Source organism: Lagopus muta, chromosome 7, assembly GCF_023343835.1.
Source record: "Lagopus muta isolate bLagMut1 chromosome 7, bLagMut1 primary, whole genome shotgun sequence".
In the NCBI taxonomy this organism is placed as follows: domain Eukaryota; kingdom Metazoa; phylum Chordata; class Aves; order Galliformes; family Phasianidae; genus Lagopus; species Lagopus muta.
The window spans coordinates 37,901,292-37,922,440 of NC_064439.1; the positions used below are offsets into that span (position 1 = coordinate 37,901,292).

At 40.9% G+C, this 21,149-nt stretch overlaps 1 protein-coding gene across 1 annotated transcript in view; it reads right to left on the reverse strand.

The window, feature by feature from the left end:
- SLC4A7 (solute carrier family 4 member 7) overlaps nt 1–4,268 on the reverse strand; it is a 95,241-nt gene extending 90,973 nt beyond the window's left edge. The window contains exons 1-2 of the mRNA XM_048950703.1: nt 4,214–4,268; nt 1,568–1,690 (exon numbers count right to left, since the gene is read on the reverse strand). The gene's annotated coding sequence lies outside the window, so the exon portion shown is untranslated. The remainder of the gene's footprint in view (nt 1–1,567; nt 1,691–4,213) is intronic.
- Nucleotides 4,269–21,149: the final 16,881 nt, after the last annotated feature.

The window sequence follows — 21,149 nt, forward strand, 5'->3', positions numbered from 1 at the left end:
GTGAGAAGAAATGAGAGTGGATAGCTGAGGAAAGCGAGGTACAGCACGATCTGTCCAAGTCCTAAATTGCCTGTGCTCTGCAATTAGTAAATATCTAGTAAATCTAGAAGATTTACTGAGTGAGCTGGCAGTGTGCTCAGAAGCACACTGAAAATGGAAAGTGCTACCTGCACTTTCTGTGCTATGTGACTTAAGTTCTTGTAATATTCATGAAAGTACTGAACTGTAAGTAAATGCTATCCAGGACAATTGTTCTGTCAACAAACGGAACACATGTTCCTGCAGCACTCTGGTAACTGAGCAGGAGTCAGATTACATCACATCAGCCAGCTGGGAAGCTAAGTTTTCCCTTGTGATTGCGAACCAAGTTGTTTTTGGCAAGATACAAATAGCTGTGTCCCTGACAGACATCTAGGCACTGAATTTCCAATTATGGAGAAGTTGCGTTTAAGACTTTCAAATCTGAATTATGGACTTCACCTTAATTCAACAGCTATTGCAAAACAATTTGCCTGTCAAGTTACAGAACGGATCTGGAAAAAAATATTGCGTAGCAGTCCAGCAATAGTTTGCTATTTTCAATGCCCTTGTCTAGCAAAGAATTAAAACTGTTGAGTGTGACCACCTGGATTTTCAGCATTGGTAAAATGTGGCTATTTTACCTCAGATGTGCTTTTTTTTTTTTTTTTCATTGATCAATTGACATTAGCGGGGGAAGAAGTGAGAAGGCAAGTTGGAGTCTAAACATATGAAAACTCAGACAGAAAAGATAAAACATTTTTTGAATTTTCTTCCTTTGAATTGGCAAAGCTAAAATTTTATCTGGTGTCCCCTTCTTCTGGAATCAAATCTGGCTGCACTGACACAGTAGGCTTCCAGGCAGATGCTGTCAAAATTCCTTTATTTGTACTATTTGTGTTTCATTTTTTGTTTGTTTCTAATTGCAAAAAGTTGTTCTGCACAGCTCAACAAGTACATGGGAGATACCAAACTATCTTTGTGCTGTTGGAATGCTCTTTTATACTTTTCAAGATACTGCTTCTTTACTATGGTCTGTTTTGAAGGTACGGTATAGCTAGACAATCTCAAATTCCTGTCTGATAGGAAAAAGACTTGTTGAAGACAAAAAACGTTTGTGATGGTGCTGTTCACCTTCCATAGCAGAAGGCTTCATAAAAAATGTTAACTCAGGAATTCATCTGATTGTGACTTTTTAAAATCAGATATTAGATAACTTATGAAATAAATAAGGAAAGAAATAATACTTGGAAGCAAGCAGAATAGAGAAGGGGATTATTAGGAAGAGATTTACAAGGCACCAATAATTACTTACATCTTTTAAACTGGACTACCTGTCCTGAAACACTTTATAACTCTATGTTACATTAGTGAACAGATTGACAGGTATGCTGAATGAGTTACTGCACATACTAAAAAATTTAAGAAAATCTAGGTTCTTTGCTCAGCACATATAGTCAATTCAAATAGTGGACAAAAATAGGAACTTGTCTTGAAACTAACTCAAGACCTCATTTCAAGACAGCTTTCTTACCAAACTCAAGCTTACTTTGTTGACAGCTGTGTTCCCTGAAGTATTCCCAACATGAAGTACTAAACCTGTGCTCCTCCATCAGGTACCCGTGACATCATGTACAACACATGCCTGGTTTGGGCTCATTGTTGAGGATACCTGCAAGAAGAAAAGTACCATGGTAACAACAGTTGGATCAAATCATGGTTCTTTATGTTCCATATTTCACTTCGGACACCAGCCCAAAGGCAGAGGCTTAGCAAAAGAAGATACATGTACATAGGAAATAAAACAGTTCTGGTATAATCCTTCTCCAACACATCCTTCCACTTCTCAGTAGCCAGTGCAGGGATCTCTTACTCTGAAGGCTGTCTCCAGACCAACCTGCTCAAGAGCTACCAATATACAAATCGACCACGACTTGTATTTGAATTGATTGATATTTTTGCTGAGCCACCTGCCTTTTGTTTTTAAATTCACTGCCTTGTAGCTGAAGAAGTATGAGCTCCCAGTTAAGAAACAGCCAGTATCCATTTCTTGTTAGCTTTCCACATATCACACCCCACCTTATAAACCTCTGTCATTTCATTCCTCCAATGAAGTGACTAGCTTTTCCTGAGGACAGGGGTGACTGATGGAACTTGGCCACTACAAACCCTCCTCTGCACAGAATTCATTTTGTAGCACTGAACCAATAACTACACCTCCAACTGTGCTGTACTCTGAGGCACAGCTGTGCACAGTGTTGAAACTGTGGGTTTCTAATACACAGCCATATCTTCTTTTTGCTTGCTATTCTTTTCCCAGTAATATCTAATGTTCCACCAGTCGTTCTGCCCACCACTAAACACTGAGTCATTTTTTTCATAGGATTACCTAAAGTGACATAGTCACTATTTCCCTATCAGTGATACTAACTGCAAGCAGTGTCTAGAGTTACATCAGCAGACTCACTGGTAGAGGTGAATTTCCAGTCCCTCTGATTTTGACCCAAATTTTCAGATTCTGTCTTCTCTAACAGAATGTAATAATGTTCGCTACTATCCTTATTTAAGCATTTCATGAATGGATGTAAGAGAGTTTTTGAAACAAGTGGTATTGTCATCTTCAGGACAATGGAAGTTTCTATGGTACTTAAAGATGTTGCCACAAATATAAAATGTCAGCAGTGTTACCTGAAACATCCTAAGCTAAGGCGACTTTTACAGTGTTGATTTTGATTATTTCTACCCATTATACAAATGCATATTTACACTTGTATTTAATGTACATCCATTTTCAAGATCATATTTACAGCACTTAACTATCGTACAGCCTGTTCATCTGTTTTATTTGAACTTGAAAAGTATTTCTTTTTAATTTTCATATTCATAATTCTAATACTCAAAGATACTTGAAAATAAAGACACACTTAATATGTCTAAGAGAAGAACACCTTGGTCTGGAAGTAGAAGGCATAGAAAAAGGCAAATAACTGTGTCTTCCATTCTCTTATTCTTCCCCAGACAAGAAATACTCTGAGCAAAATTCTTCTTTACTAAAGATTTGCAGCTTTACAAGTCATTTTGGCTACCCTGGCTTCACCACACCTGTATCAATGTGTCTGTTATACTCTAAGCAGAATCATAGAATCACAGGATCACCCGGGTTGGAAGGGACCTCAAGGATCATGTAGTTCCAACCCCCCTGCCTGGCAGGGCCACCAAACATCCACATTCAGATCAGGTTGCCCAGGACCCCGTCCAACCTGGCCTTGAACACGTCCAAGGACGGGGATAGCAATAGTAGTATATCCTCTCAAAGGCATACACAAACAGAGTAGGAAAAACAACCAAACAAACAAAAAAATAGATATCTTCACATAGACAAATTCACACAGATTAGAGTGTATTCTGCCTTCACTCTGAGCTGATCTGTGAGGCCTTTCTGAACTGAGAACCACACTGGTGTGCCAGCATGGTACTGTGATAGCTCTGATCGCTTCTCAGAGAAACAGTCCATATAGACATACCCTAAGACAGTTACCAGTGTTTTTTCTCTCTTCTTTGTATTTTAAGGAAATGGCCATTTACAACAAACAGTTCTGACTTCATTCCTTCCCAATTTCTGGATTTAAAATAGAATTATTTAGCAAACTTTAGGGGACTCTTTCCTGTTTAGTACTGCCACTACCTTGTCGAACATAGAAGGCAGCAGGCACCATCACTGGTTTGGCATTCCACTTTACCCCCCACTAGCTCTTGTCTTAACCTTTCATTTACATTATTCTGGCAAAGCAAAAGCACACAGAGACAACTGTTTTTATCTTCAGCTCTGTGATGTGAATTTGAGTGCTTTTCACTAATTTCACTCATAATCAGTGCTGCTTAAGTTGTGAGTAAAATATCCATTTACATCAGCAGATGCAGAAATCAGGTTTGCACATTTAGTTTTGACTTAGTACAACTAGTAGTTGTAACATACTTTATGTTCCCTCATTGCAAGGCACAATAAGAATATTAAATCTTGCTATCATTATGCAAGCTTACTGTTTTTTGTAATATAAAATTATTATGATAGCTACAGAGAAACACATCCCAGAATTCTAACATACTAAAACTCTGTACAAACAAAGTTTCTAGGATTTAATTTCTCAGAGTAAATATATACAATAATGACAATGTTAGGGCCCCTGGTACTTACATTCTCCAAGATATATCAGTGTTACTGGTGTGTTGCATTTCAATAATAAATTTGCTCTCCACCTTCTTCTCTATTACAGTTCTATTTGAAAGAAAACCAAAACAATATTAAAAATCATTATTTATTCAATACTAACATTAGTTCAGCAGAGCTCTGCTCAAATCTTCCAGCTTTCTTTGTTTAAGCTTTGAAGTAGGTCATATAGAAACTTATTAGAATCTATATCACACACCCAAAACCCTGTATAAACTTTAAGCTCTGCAAAGTGTAACACAAACCAAAGATAGAAGGTTGTAGCTAGAAATAAAATGCCAAACATAATCTTCATGATTTGCCAAGAAAACTGTAGATAAAAATAAAGCCTGGAGGCTAACTCTAATACTTGGCTGTAGGAAAGCTTACTTTGCTGAGGACTAGAGTTTAGAATAACTCCCCGAAGAACTCTGGCACTGCTCAGAGCTGACTGCAAGGACTTATGTTATTTAGAAAACAATTCCTTCCAGAGCCAGAATGATTAGCTTTGGAGAACATATCTGGCTTTCTTCTCTTTTCAGTTTTTAGCTGAAATAAAATTATTTTGCCAATAGCATTTCTGGAGAGGTCCCATAGTGTGAATGAAGAGTACTCTGTGAAAAGACAGCTTTGTGACAGTGATGATTAATTCCATCAGAGCAGGAACAACAGCGATCAAACACTTCTGGCTGCTACATAACCAGAGGGAAAAGATGTTTCCTTCTAAAAAGCTACGTCCGAGATATCTCAAGTAGCTTATTATATCACTGCCCTCTCCAAATGTTGAGGCCAGGGACAAGTTGCTATCCTGCTGCTTATTTCTACAACCAGGTTTTGAGTTCTGCTGTATATGGAAGTATGCACAACAATTTATTTCCACCACTGAAGTACTCTGTCCAGAACTAGTCTCAGAAAACAAGATCATATCAACTGTTTGCAGCGCTCATAGCAGTATGCTCATAAGTAGTGAGACTCCTTGCCTTGCACATATTACTTCTCACCTAGCCTCTGAAGGCTGTTGTGTGGTCCCCTGGTTGGGTAGTTTTCTCTCAATCTGGGCTGCTGCGATCCTGTTCTCCTCTGCATGCTGTCATTTTCCTCTCTTGTGCTAGCACTGCTGCTTCTGTGGTTGGACAGTAAGCTAGCTCAGGGAGTTAAGGCAGCTGAAAATCAGTCCAAGTCAAGTTTTCACAGGCTTGGTCCCTCATAGAGAGGACCTCACACCCCCAGTATATCAGCTGTTGCAGAAATAAACCTTTAGTTTCATCTCCAGTTCAACCATCACATCAGACTCTTCTGTCCCATTATTAAATCTTCAAACAAGAATCCTGTGCTCTCCCCTTGCAACTTCTCACATTTAACAGAAGCATTCCATCAGCATTCCCTTAGCTATCTTATTCTTCTTCCAGTCTCCCTGCAATTAACATGGGTGAAACTGTTGACCTGCCATGACGATTTTCTATAAACATGGATCAAAAGCATCCCTTGGGTTTACTTATCCTGCCCATTTGCAAGACTTGTTTATGTGACTGTTCTCTCTGAAGCACAGGCTGTGTCTGTGCTAGATATTGTACAAGTACAGAACAAAGCTGGAGACGTGATGTAATAAAAATGACATATCCTAGATCAAGTAAAGGGCAAAAGCAGTCATTCTCAGACAGTGAGCTGTGCATATCAATAACAATACCCTCAGTGACCATACCTGTTGCTATTGCCAATACTTGTAGTGATTCATAGCGGAGGAAAAAAAAAGGAAAAAAAAAAATTGTGAAGTACAGAATAGTTGTGCTACTGCTGGCTGGACACTGCTACATAAACTAGGCATTATATATGCTCACTGTGTTTGGATTTTCATTGTCTAGCCTGAAGGAGGGAAACATATGGATTGTTGTGATGCTCAGCAAAGAGAAAAAGGGCTGCATGATGAAAAGGCACTCTAGCCACTGCAGCTGCCAGTGCTTTCAGTAGCAGCATCATGCTCCAAGCCAGCAGGCCTCGCTATACAAGAGATGTGTTGTGCTTTGCCTGTCATGTTGCCTGAGCACCACAGAAAGCCTCTCTTCCACTTTCCTTAACCCAGACACAGCTTCTGAACTCACTTTAACCCTGGTCCTAACAAAATCAGTCCGTGCTTTCCATCCTTGATGGCAGCACTGCATACGCTGCTGACATGAGCCCTGGTGCCTTCCATGCCATTTCTGCTCCTACATGAATTTAGAACTAACCCAAGAGATTCCTCACGGACTCCAAGCTCTCAGAATGAAAAGGAGGTGACTCAGCACTAGCAGCATGGTTTTTTCAAGGAGTGAGGCTGGGGCAAGTCAAAGGCCGTTCCTTCTATCCTTGCTCCAGTCCTCAAGCAAAGATGCATACTATAAATCTTTGCCAATCCAAATTACCTTTGTTAACAGGCCCCAGCATGATTCCTGGTAACAAAGTCTAGACTGTGCTACTAAAATAAGACAGTAAAATAAGACAGCAGAAATCAAGTACTCTCTGGAGATATTCTGACAGCAGATTGCACATATACTAGAGGACCCAATCTGGTAAAAGCAAATCCCAGCCACCAGAGCCTTGACTCTGTCCTACAGCACCCATTTTCTGCCTGCCTTGCCGTGCAAAAGCTCCAGTTCAACATTGTACTGCTGCCTGGGAAAGGACTCTTGGATTTCTTAGGCCTGTTGGCCAGTTCTGCCTCTTACAGCCCACCACAGGAAACATCTAATGTAGTCTCTGCAGCATGGAGAGCAAAGCCAGGCTTTGCTGGGAAACATGCTAAGCAAGAACATAGCAAGTTCCTGACTAATATGCTGTCTATGCTGTCACCTGGAGCAGAGAGGGGCTCAACAAGGTGATGATGCTCCTCCAGTGTTGACACATGCTTTGTAGGGCCAAGGAGGAGGTATGTCAGCAGTGCCACTGAGGTGGATTAAGGGGTTGCAAACACACACTACAGAGGGGATATAGACTTCATGTACAGCAGAAGAAACAGTGTTCTTACCTTAAACCCAGACTTTGAAAGGGATGCAGGAAAAGCTTTCAAGTGACTATATGGCACATGCATTTCTCACTATGTATGAAATCTACGTTTCCGTTCTTTTAAAGGCATCTGGTATATACAGGTGGCTAGGGAATAAATGGTGGTGAGGCCCTGGCATAGGTTGTCCAGAGAAGCTGTGGATACCCCGTTCCTGGAAGAGTTCAAGGCCAGGTTGGATGGAGCCCTGGGTAGCATGTGCTGGTGGGGGGCAACCTTGCCCATCGCAGGGGGTTGGAGTCCGATGATCATCAAGATCCTTTCTACCCTAAGCCATGCTATGATTCTATGAAATAATGCGAAGTTTAAAGACCAATCTCATCCAAAGGTAGTCCCAACAGAGCAGACTGTAGCAATGGGCCAAGCAGTTGCAGTGAGAAGCACATCAGGAGGCTAGAAGATCACTGAAAGTGACCTGACACTGTGCCATAGCACCTGACAGCCTGTCAGCCCATCTGCAGGGTGCACCGCAGCAAGCAGCTTCAGCTAACACCTTCCATTCCCAGCTGGGGTAAGCAGAGACCACACACACACCACCAGTTGCCAATCCAGCTAACAGGCTCTGGTAACACAGCTTGGCATGTGCTCACACCCAAGCACATTTCTCAATCAATGAGTTTTGACAAGGCACTCACTAGACAGCATTCAGACATCTTGCAAAAACAGTGGCTGCTCAGCCCATGGATAACTCAGCACTCATGGAACCATGTAACTGCCCTCCTTATCTGTCTGTACTGTGCATAAACCAAACTTACTAATACAGATATAATCAATATCTGAAAATATTCTTTAATTTTTATGCATATATTTTTAAGATAAATTAATATGTAAGAATTTATAGCTTTTGAAATTTATTATTATTAATATAGTCTCTTTTTAATTTGTTACTATCAAACTTTTTTGTTATTAAATCAATACATGTTCAAGTAAATCAAAATGTCACAGGCCAAATTAGCATCTTTTCACCATATCTACATGGACTTCTACAAATATTTGAGCTGGTTCACAGACATCAGCATATTATAATACCATTCCACATAGTTTAAATTATCTTTCCCAGCCTCACCCAGTTTTACAGTGCTGAATGCATTCTTGCAACTACAAAGGCTGTTTAAGCATTACCAATTAATATCCTGACCTTCTGTCCCTTCCACCCATTGCTACATTTCCCTGTATATGTGCAAAGTATAGTAAGATCACGTACAACAGGAATAAAAAATCCCGTTCTATCGGAGGCCTGTCAAGCTGCCAAATTAACATCCTGTGCCTGTTCAGATAGCAGTTAAATCTGTCCTTGCTCCTATTCAACGCATGCCTCTAGGAGCCAAGGAAGGCTGAAAGGACAAAGCTCTTGCAGTTATTACTGACACTGTAATGGTAGCAGTACAAGCATATTAGTTCTTAGGACATGTTGTTTTTTTAAATGTGAATTCTAAAAATGTGAATATACTTTGCTTTCTCCTTCAGTGCTCAGAAAAAAAGCTCCAGAAAGCCATCCAACACCAGTGAAGTTCTCTCTCTCTTTGTGCTCTGGGGCAAAGTCACATGCCTCACAAAGGAAGGCATAATTGAGTTCTGCCAGCCCCCTGGGAAAAGTATTTGTTCTGAAAGCCCTAAAATCCTTCTTATTTCTGGAACAAAATCTAGAATCACCTCTTTCAATGGACGGGCATGCCTTCCACCTGGGTGAAGCCCCTTCTTCCTCAGATATTCACAGAATGTCAGTGACTAACCAAGAGCTTTCCAAAATTTCAGGCTTCCAGGGCTTGATTGCAATGTAGTTTTTATTTTATCAGAGAACTATCTCTTCTAAGTCTTGTGTTCTGATGCTACACTAGATGGGACCTGGTCTTCTTCCCTGCAGTATGTTGCTCTCACACAGATCCAAAAGCATCTGTCCTTAACTGTTCCTCCAATAAAACAAAAATGCAACAGCACCTAAAATGGAAAGGCAACAAGGTGACAAAATTAAGAAGCAATGATGGGTTATTTTTATATACTAATCACAGAATCGCAGAATTGTAAGGGTTAGAAGGGACCTCCAGAGATCATCGAGTCCAACCCCCCTGCCAAAGCAGGTTCCCTACACCAGGTCGCACAAGTAGGTGTCCAGGTGGGTCTTGAAATCTCCAGAGAAGGAGACTCCACAACCTCCCTGGGCAGCCTGTTCCAGTGCTCCATCACCCTCACCATAAAGAAGTTCTTGCACACATTTGTGCTGAACTCCCTCTGCTCCAGTTTCTGGCCGTTTCCCCTTGTCCTGACTCCACACCTTGCTGAAAACAGTCTGGCCTCGCCATTCTGCCCCCCACACCTTAGATATTTATAGACCTGGATCAGGTCCCCTCTCAGTCTTCTTTTCTCAAGGCTGAACAGACCCAGTTCAATTAGCTGATACATTTCTGGAATATAAAAATATTCTTGCAATGAAAAAAAACCCAGAAACTTGACTTTGAGGATAGTGTCTGTTGGACAAGGAGCACAGTAAAAGGGTCCTACAAACCAATAAAAGATGCTGCTAGGATTCTCTTTACAGTGCCTTGTGTATGTATGTAGTTTCTCATATCTATGACATGTCATTAAAATTCCAAGCACAAACAGAATAGTCAAGCAGCCAAATGTCATTAGTGTTCCTAGCTTTTATGTCAGACCTGGCTTCAGCCTAGCTTTGGCCAAGACTAGTGACAAGCATAAAGAAATTGAACAGTTGGCCTGAGTTTCTCTATTCAGGATTATTCTAAGTGCTATAGCATCTCTCTGTAGTTATATTAGCAGAGGTCGATTTGCGTTCACTGTTCTGTGTTACACCAAAGTTCTTGGCTTGGAGTTTCCAGCGTGAGCCTGTGTCATAAAAACTCCTTGTGCCACACTGAAGCCAATTTGCTGTTTATTGACTACTGTGCGTATGTTTACTTCTTACGTTATCTTATTGGAACAGCTTTGTAGAAATAGAAGTCATTTAACCACCCCTTGTCAAAGCTTCAGGTCAGGTTTTATCTTTCTGCTGTTCTTGCAAAGGATATTATTTTCGAAATGTGAATCTGACTAACCACAGATTTCTTTCTGTTTATTTCTACACCCATGAAAGCATTTACAGAGAATTTCTTTTCCTGCAAGTAGTCAATCAAGTTTAACTATTTGCCAACTTAATCAGTAAATATGTTTGTAACTGGGAAAATATACCTCCTCCTACTTCATGATTAAATGTAATCATAATTAAGTGTCAATTTTAAAAAGTATAATTGTTTTTTATACAATAGATTATTTATCTGGCATCTGCACAGGCCTGTTGGATATGCTAAGCATTACACATTTTGAATCTCGTAAGTGCAAGGAACTACCACACATGAACTTAGCACTCTTGAAGAATCAGTATTGGATACAAATTATGTATTTTAATGAAGGAGAAGGATTAATAAATAGAAGGCTTGGACTTCAGCTTTTTTTTCTAGGAAGTGTACATTTGGTGATGTGGTAATGCTATTTTCAGTAAGTGAAGACTCACTAGAACAATAATAAAATCTATTAATTACAGAAAGAGAGGGAGAAAAGAGGCTGAGGGCTTTCCATAAAATACTTCGATTCCTGCTTTGATTTGATTTAGCTTTGTGTCTAGCTGTTGCCTAAGGAAAGCTCTCTGATCGAACACATCACATTACTGTTAGATGCAGTAAACACATCTAATGTTAGACATAGTAAATCCAATGCTTTGTGTCGAACACTGTTAGTTTAACAGAAAGTTACATCAAATCCCTAGCTGATTCAAAGGGTGGAAGCACAAGTTATTATTTCCCTAGAGAAAGAACAATCCAAATAAAATATTGTTTCAGTTCCTTGGACCAGAAAGAGAAAGGCTAATTTTATAGTAGCAGCATTTAGCATTTGGCCTTTTTGAGCAGATAGAAATGGCTTAAAGAATTGTCAGCTTTATGCCTTAACTGAGAACTGTAAAAAGGTCACAGGAATATCACCTAAATACATAAGAACAAAAAGGTTTGTTTTTTACATTGTAAGGAAATTTCTGACATCTCTAAGTTTCTTCAGTACCAGTAAAGGGAAATTAGCAAACTCCAATGTTGCTGTAGAAAATTCCATTCATGAGAATTAGATTGACAGTCTCTGTATCTCACACTATCCACAAAAGAATGCTCCATGCACATATTAGCTCATGTACCATTATGAATTGTATTTGCTTGCAGCAGCACAAAGAGTTAGGGAGGCCATTTGATGTAAATGCTGCAGTTGTTAAAATCAGTGAAGCTTCAGTGACTTCAGTGCACATATTTCAGATTTACATAAGACAAATAAATGAAATCAAAACTGGAAAATGCATTCAGCAAAGTTTCCTCATAGTTAGTCCTATTTGCAGAAAGAATGGTTTGGTCCTTCCCTTTACACACGTTTGATTAAAAAACTCTTCCTCCCTCCATCATGCACACACAGGTACTGCCAGAATACTTTTCTGTCCCACTTCTCCTCTTTAGGAAAGAAAAAAGATGCAATTCTTTGTCAAAAACGTGGTACAGGGTATCACTGTTGGCATAAACAGAGCTATCTTGTGTTGGCGTAACTTCCGCAGAATCCCTCTGTGGCCAGCTGCACTCGGAGTGGATGCTTTCACCATGTCACGTACTTATGATCCCACAGAAAAACAAAGCCAAATAATAATAAAGAAGTAGCCTAGTCCAGCAATGCTTTTAAAATAAGTGAGAGCAGGTGAAAACATGATCCACTTAAAGCAGTGTCAGAAATATCTCACACAAGTATATGTGGTATCCACTCCTATTCCAGTCTCCCGGTGAGCTTCCACCTGCGTGCCTGCCAGCCAGGCAGAACTGCTCAGAAATGTATTGTTATCTTTACGTGCGTAATTCCTAAACTGAGGATTTGAACCTAAGCTTCACTGAATGTGAAATATGATTCAGCCTGATTCATTAAACATATATACATAAAGGATGTGAAGAAATGTACCCGGAAATACATCTTTACCAAGTCACAATACCTGATCTGTTACCCACATCACAAAATTTCTCGTAGCCAAAAACTTCATTAGTTAGCCTTCCAAACAATGGGCATTTCCAAACGGCTTGCAGGTGGCAATTTATAATCAAGTTGCTCCTCTCTGGGAGCTGGTAAACTCATGGAAGATGTCTGGGGCTTCTCTAATTGGATACAATTTGCTGCATTCAAGTTGTGAGCCCAGACCTCAGGACACAAGTTCAGACAGCAAGCAGTTCAGCTGGCAATCATCCCTGCCTGGAAGAGACTCAGTAGTGGAGAACAAAGTAGAAACCAGGTACCAAAATGATGAGTATTGAAAACTATAGGCATCTCCTATCACACCACCCATGTGTACCCCATGTGATAACCATGTGTATAGGTTAGCTGACTGCGGCTTCAAAATGCATTGAGGTTTCAGTAGGAATTCTAAATATACATTGATCTGAGAAATGGCAATCAGGAATTTTAATTTGTTTTTCCTTTCCTAGGATCACAAAGATCGTCATAGGACATATGTTTCCTCATTCACTGAGACAAGATCCTGGCTTGTAATCTGTGTTTCTGAGACTCAAGACAAGCAGACTGCTGGCTTAACTACCTAATTGGAGCTCCCTGGACATGATGAGACCTCGCTCAGAGACATGGTGTCTAGCTGCATTTCAGCAAGCCCTTGCTGTTTTAATTGGCAGAAGGGGCTCTGGTTTGTTGGGCACAGACATAGAACACAACTCCAGAAGGAGCCTCATCTTGAATCACAGAATACGCTGAGTTGAAAGAGACAAAGATCATGGAATCCAACTACAGGCTCTACACAGGACCATCCAAAATTCAAACCTATGTCTGAGAGCCTCTGAGCCTTGAGTCAAGACCATTTCTACCCAACTGATGACTGACACAATGATTAAGCATTTTTTTCCTTGTTCTGTCTGTCTGAAGAACTGTACCAATCTTTTGAAAAATGTATTCAGTTATCAGCATGTGGATGGCAAGCTGAACATGAGCCAGCAATGTGCCCTCACAACCCAGAAAGCCAGCTGCTTCTGGGTTGCAGGGCAAGGAAAGTGATCCTACCACTCTACCAGAGTAAGGCCTAACCTGGAGTACTGCATCCAGATGTAAAGTCCTCAGTACAGGAGAGACACAGACCTGTTGGAGTGCATCCAGAGGAGGGCCACAAAAATGATCCACAAGGCTTTGGGGAGACCTGAGAGCGGCCTTTCAGTACCTGAAGGGGGCTGTGAGGAAGAAGGGACAGACTCTTCAGCAGAGTTTGATGTGATAGGACAAGGAGAAATGGTTTCAAATTCAAAGAAGAGAGATTTAGGCTGGATATAAGGAAAAAGTATTTTACAGTGAGAGTGGTGAGGCACGGGAATGGATTGTCCAAAGAGGTGGATGCTCCATCCCTGGAGATATTCAAGATCATGCTGGACAGGGCTCTGAACAACCTGATCTAGCTGTGGCTGTCCCTGTTCATTGCAGGACTAGATGACCTGTAAGGGTCCCTTCCAACTCTATAGATTCTATGATTCTGTGATTTCAGAAGCAGTTATGTTTACACCATTTACAAACATTTTCTCAGTGGCAAATGTATTCAGGAGCAGCGGGCTATGAAAACAAATCATGTATAAATGCACAGAATTTTTATTAAACCCAAATTCCGCAGCTCAGCTGACTACAGAAACCACATAGCACTGAGTGGTGCTTGGGTTTGTTGTTTTGTTTTTTTTTTTAATGTATGAGAAGAATATACCATTCCTCTAATCGAGTACCCTTTCACCCACTGACAGCAGCTATAGTCAAGATAGCTGTTCTAGTAGCAAAGTGAAGAAAAAAGAAATGATTGCCCCTCCCTTTTCACAAATACATTTTTCATTTTTTCCATTATCTGGCATTTAACAATGTTTTGATTAAACAGCTCTCCATACCAACAACTGATAAAGCACCACAGTTAGAATGGAAAACTGCAACAGTGCAGGAAGTGACCACAGACAAGAAAATTACTGCAGTCATTACTTCTTCACATTAGTGATTTCTGATTTTTCAAGAATAAAAATAACAGCATATCTGCTTTGCAAATTACTTAGAATCTGTGATGTTTAGGGTTACTCAGAGGTGCAGTGGAGAATCTTTCAGATGCCGCTGGTTAGAAATAACCACTGCAGCGCAGCCTGCACAGCAAGCAATAATGGAATAAATCAAAACAAGCCACACACTAACCATGAAAAGCAATGCTGCAAAAGTAGCAAGAAGAAACCACAAAACTCTTCATTTGGCAGATAGACAAATCAGTTTAATTGTCCTCAGTAACAAGATCATGCACTGTAATTAACTCCTAGAAAGCTGATGACATAAATAATCCAATACAACTGAAACCAGTGTGTTGTATCTGACAATTTTTGTTGAAGAGTGTTGGCTTTCTGAGCCATCTTCACAAGAACTGACTACAGAACATAGACCAACTATTCTTTTTAATTGGTCAGATACAGATATTTTAATCAAGGTGTAGCTAGATCTCTTTAGAAAGACAAAGAATAAAGAGAAAGATAAAGATGTTACTTTTTACAGTTCATCTTGACAAGGAGAAAAACAGAATAAATGAGGCTTCACATAGCTAAGCAGATTCTGTAACTAAGCAGAAATGTTCAAAAATAAGCGCCTTTGAATCAGAGACCTGATCCATCCATGTCTTGTCTCTCAGTAGTTCCCATACAGGTGTGAATATTCACAAAAAAAAGTTATAGGACTGAGCTTCACACCTCCCCCAAGGAAAGTAGCGGATAGAAGATGGAAGCAGAATAATTCTGTATACAAAGATAGTTGTACACATTGTCATTCTCACTCAGGCTGGGACAGACAGTACAATTATTTTCACAAAAAATAAACTGAAATATCAGCACAGTCAGAGCTTAACAGCTCTCAAAACACATGAGCTGGTCAGAACTATCTTACACCATACAGAACACAGGTAGGAGCCAGTCTGTTTCTCGTGAACTGGCCCTAGAACTCAGGTCTACAACAGGCATTAGTAGCACTGCCTTTTCATAGGTCCTTACAACCAGGCTACACTGAAGACATTACCTCTGTTAACTTTGTAAGACACCGCTGTGTTCAGAGACATCAACATTTTAATATGCACAGATACAGACACTGTCATCTTCCATTCTGTGGTCTTTGCCCTACTATCAGAATAACTTCCTCAACAAAATGCTTCCTCTGTGACACCCCCCACTTTTTAACTCTTCCACTGTCTCTTCTTTCTTACTCATGACACTGTTTCTTCTTGTTCTGGGCTCAGGGCTCTCCCACAGTTCCTCAGCCTTACTAGCAATGCAGCAGATAGCTGTTTTTCTACCTGTACTCAGCAACAAGATAAGCCCTTTGCAGTGACATAGCAGGCCACTAACCTGTTTAGCAGACACCCTTAAATCACCTGTGCTCAGAAGGAATATAACCTGCAGAGCAGATGGACAGGAGGCAAGGAAAGAAAGTGAAGAGCCTGGCGAAGTTTGCCCTTGAACATTCTAGGACCGTGCTGAAGCTATTTCAGAGTCATTAGTAATTATCTGTGAGAACTTGTGAAGGAAAGATGAGGCTTTTCATAAACAGCAAAGGGTGAATGCAGCTATCTGTAGAACTAGAGAGAAAGGAGGATCCTAGAAATGACACAGCACTGAACCTAACACTTCAGTTCTTGGAAAGACACCAGAACAATCAGTCAGCTCTTATGTAAGCACCTCGAAGATAAGGACACGTCAGTGGGGATTTGCCATTAACAAGTCCCTTCAGACTGAGATTGTTTCCTTTAAGGCAAGAAACAAGCCTAAAGCCCAGCGGAGGTGTTCTCCACTGCTGCTTTGCTAAGGCTTTCACGCGGCAACATGGAACATTTCCACAGGCAAGCTGGGGCAGCATCAGGAAGCAGATGCAAAGCAACATGCAAAAATCAAACCCAGAATGACGAGTTATCAATGAGAAATTGTCAAATTGGAAAGTACATCAACCTGTGAGGCATAGGGCTTTAGGGGCCCAACTATTCAATACATGTATTTGTGAGTGGGATACAGGAAGAGACTACAGCTGCAAGCATGGACAAACTCAAGGGAGCTCTGAGCGCTCTGGAAAATTACAGTTGAAAGCAATTGGGGCAGCAGTGAGTAACTGCTCTGGGTTCCTTCCAGCTATATTCCTTATGACTGTATTTTTCTTCATATTTAACCCTTATGCAAATTGTAAGCTGTAATCCCCTAACGTGACATTTTTTAGAGCCTTTCCTTATCTGTATTGTGCTTTTATTCAATTCATTTCACCCAATTCCAGATAACTACGTGCCTCCTCTCAGGCTCTCACAACTTGTTGCTTGATTGCGAGCTCTTTGGTAGCAGAGGGCTGCCTTTTACTCTACTGGCATGTTATCCTGTACAATAATTCCCAACCTTTTGCTGTGGATTCTAGAAGTTTACACATTACAAGTGGATTAAAAGAAAGGAAAAAATCAGCATAAAACAGCAGATTGCTCTTGCCAATTTTAAAGCATTCTGAATATTTTAAAACAGGGCAGCACACTGGACAGGAATCTAGTTCAAATTTGCATTCGCTTTTAAGTTGCTCCCTTTTCATGAGATACCTAAGGCAAGAGTATTCAGCGCTGGTATGCAGTAATAGCACACGTACTGAAGGCTGACACGTGGAAAATGAAGCAAAGTCTGTGTAAAATGAAATCATTCCATACAAGGAGAGCAGGGCCTACAGGATGGAATTACCAGCCCTAAATGGCACAGCAGCCAGCTTCTGCTGCGTCTGATCCTGCAAACACTGAACACACATGCTCAGCTTGACTATGAATAGCCCTATTGAGTTGAACAGAATTATTTACAGTAGTAAAGTTAAGTACGTGCATAAGCACTCACAGATTTGGGGGCTTAGCACTGAGTGAAAGCAAAAAGAGGAAGACAGCCATTTCCTGTGCTGCAGAGCAGTTTCAGTCCAGCAGATCTGCTCAGACCTGTTGCCCAAGCCTGCAGCTCTCCTCTCTACAGACATCGCTCGCAGGTCCTCCTGGCAAGCAGATGAGGGGAGCTCCCCCAAGTCATAGGCACTGCTGCTTCTACCCCACCACCTACACAGTCTCTCTGTAGTGCTTCTGTGTCTAAGATGGCCATTGAGCGCAATCAGATTTGGCACCTGTGGCCTTTTCACTTAGTTCAGAGGAGCTGAATCCCACACAGCATTTTCATTGACAGTGAAAGCATGCAAGCCAAGAATAAAATCACACAGCTTTTACAGACTGTCCTCACCCTCACCACACTGGTATTTTCCAAGCTGCCAGCCAAGTGAATACATATGTCTACAGCCCTGAAAGGACCAGCCCCTGTACTGCAAAGCCTCTCCTCTTTGCTGTCTCTACTAAAAGTCATTCAGATCCTCTTTTGGTTTGCTTAATGGTTTTTAATGATTTTTTTAGGAATAATGCCATTCACTGGATCCTATAAGGTAACTAAAGCCAGCAACGACAACAACAGAAGAATTATCAACAGTGGATTTAAAGTAGGCCTTAATTCTGTGTGTTGCAACATTTTATTACTTAACCACTGAGACAGAGAAGGGATGATCCTATGGTCAAAATGCAGGATTGACACTTAAGAGATGTGGACTTTTTCAGGCTGCTATGAATCTGTTCTACGATTCTCAGCATGTTATTCAAATTCATTGGCTGAATTTTCATCAGTGATTCACGATACCAATATCCAACCAAAAAAAGACTTCACTTCCAGATGCTCGCTATGCATTCTGGAAATCTAGGAGATTTCCTTTTGAATACATCATGAGCTGCCTACTCAGTAACCAACATTTTCAAAAGGAAGAAAATAAACCCTTAGAAATCGTAGTCTTCAAGTTGAAAACTGGGCCTGAAATTCAAGTCCTAAGGCTGACTTCTTTAATGAAAATTGAGGAAGGTGTTCTGGACGTGGTGCATAATTCCTTAAACCTTTCTCTCTAGAGCTTCCTTGCTCCAAAAGCCAAGTCTCCATACCACCCCCTTCAGTATTAACCTAAAGGCTTTGTACTATGTAACTACTGCAACTGAAATAGCCCTACCAGAAAACTGCTTCATAGCAGAACACCACTGACTTTGTCATGGGAAAATAATATCAACCACAACTTTCAGATTGATACTTCTGCACTGCATAGAAGGAAGTAGTACACACTGTTCTCATTATGCTGTCTACCACATCGGTTCCTCCAAATAAGAGGCACAGCAGAGCAGGAGGCAGGGGCCAAGAGGCTGTTACCCAGGTTTGCCCTCCACTCTGCACAGCAAGGCGGCAGGTGAGGCTGCGATGACGGCAGCAGCACTTTCTGCCACTGCCATTCCATTCTCTGAGAGCAGCAGCACACCAGTGTAGAGCTGACGGCAAAGGCAGTGGCACAACAAAGGGGAACAACCTGAAATGATGTATGATGTATTTACATTAATCCCTCCTGGCATAGCCGTATACTGTTCACACGTCACTGGCAGAAGTTCAGGTTTGCATCTAGTGCTCACAGTGCTGACAAGGGCTGGAGTAAGCTGCATGAGCTACAGCACAGCTTTGCTGCCATGAACAGTGGCCATAGTGGACACTGTGCTGAAGAAACCCAATGACACAGTGACATAGGTACCACCTCCAGGGACAGAGCCTGACAAAGAGACGAGCTATTATTGTGCTACCTGGTCCTTCCTGCTGCTCTTTTCACCTAAGGAAATTCAGAGGTGTTAGTCATTATAGAACCAGTGAATTGTTTTTTTTCACCGCTGGTTTTGCCTGTAGTAAAAGCCTTCAAAATGTTCCATGATTTTTACTTTGATGAAAAAAATGCTGGGAAATACTCACAGTTTGTATTTTACCTCAAACTTGTCTGATTACTTACTATTCTTTATTTTTGCAGAGGGATGACAAGGTCTGGTCACAGGACCAATGGTAAATAATCTTTCATCAGAATTATTCTGAACAAAAAACAGGATTAATTTTACCTCCTTCTTCCTTAGTAAACAAATAGTAAGAAATCTTACATGAACAGGCATGTACATATCCCTGTTACATCCTGTCAGTTTAAGTTTAGTTTGTCATGTGACAACAGACCCACTGGCATCACAAGTCTCATTTGAGCGGAACACATTTCAGTGATTTGAATTTCTAAATATTTGATGGGTGGGAGCATTTCAGAGAGACTATACCGGTGGGGCTATGTAAACAGGTGGATGGATAGAAGCTGTGGAATAGTACTGAGGTAAGAACAGATATAAGGATATGTAAACAGATTCTTTGTTTTCATTCCACAGATCATTTCCAGTTGGTTTAAGGCAAATGGAAGTCACTACATCCATGTGCTATTGCAAAAGAAAGTTGGTTCTATCTTCTGATTTTTAGTACTGCTACACTGAGCTAAATCAATCTGAAAAATGTAATCGGAGAGCTTGCCTGAACTTTCTGGCCGCAAGTAGCAGTGTTCTTAGACCACAAGCTCACCAAAATGAACTGTGTCTGGCATGGCACGTATTTCTGGCTGTGGATTTTCTTCCAGTCAGTGCCAAGACACTTGCACTACTCAGAAAGCAGCCTTGTTTCAGCTGCTGAGATCAACAGATCCCAGTACAGGAAGCAGTAGAAAGCAGAGGCTGCCCAAAGGAACAGAGTTTATAATGGCAGTGGCTTGTTACCCTCAGAAAGGGACTGGCTGCTTCACTGGGCAGAGGCATCTCCAGGGATTGGTTGGTGAAACAACCTCTGAACTGGACTCCCAGTTCAAAATGACAGGGACTGCATTACCAAGAAAGCTGAGGATAAGAAACTGAAACTCCAAAATGACCACGCACAGCAGCCTGGAGCTGTAGAGAAAGTCTGTAGTCCACCAGTGCAGAACAGAGGTGCCACTTAAGCAGGAACACAAGCTAATCTTGCAGTAAAGATAACTCACATGTACTTCCTAGTGCCTAGTATTTGTGCAGAATATTCATTTGGTTTCTTCACTGCCATGTCACCTGTTAGTTCTAAGGTTTCAGCCACAACAGTTTCATACAGCAGAAATGTTTTTCCTGGCCTCAAAAGTTTTGTCTTGCCCAGGTAGCAATCCCCTCACATGTTTATCTGGTGGTCCTGGAGTGTCAGGCACAGGGAAACAAATAAAAACTGAAATGGGAAAGAAAGAAAAAGAAAGAAAGGGAAAGAAAGGAAAAACTGAAGAAAAAAATAAATACAGAATATAGAAAAGGAAACTGGAAAACAAAGATATCTAAGGAATGGAAAAGTGCATTAGCGTTAAAGATAGCCAAAGAACAGCTCTAGCTTGCAACAATAGGAAGGAGTGGCATATGATTCTTGCTTACTTTGTGTACAACAGAGGGGTAGCAGCACAATTCAGTGGAAGGCATTATTATCACCTGTGTGCAACAGCACCCCTAAAACTACCAATAGAGAGCTTTAACCACCAGTCCCAGCTCTTCCCTGAGGAATCATCTTCATCCATAATGTTCAGCTCCTTTTGTTAGTAGCCAGTAGTGTAGTTATCTGGCAGTTCCCACATCCTTTACCAGTCCACGTCCTTTTCCAATGCGCTCACAACTCTACAAGGTGTGTGAAGGGTCAGATTCATTGTTTTTAAATGAACTAAATCAAATACCAAGAAATGTTAACCCTAGAGAATTCCATGCTTATTTAAGAAAGCCAGGACTAGACATTGTGCTGCTAAAATCTGTTTTCATGGGTTTAATCCAACAGGTTTTCTTTGAAATTTGGACGAGCACGTGACATGGTCAGTTGGTGCAGCTCAGCAGACATCTGGCAACAGCTTACACTGCAGGAGAGCAATGAGGATCTGCATCAAGAAGGCCCAGGTGATAATGTA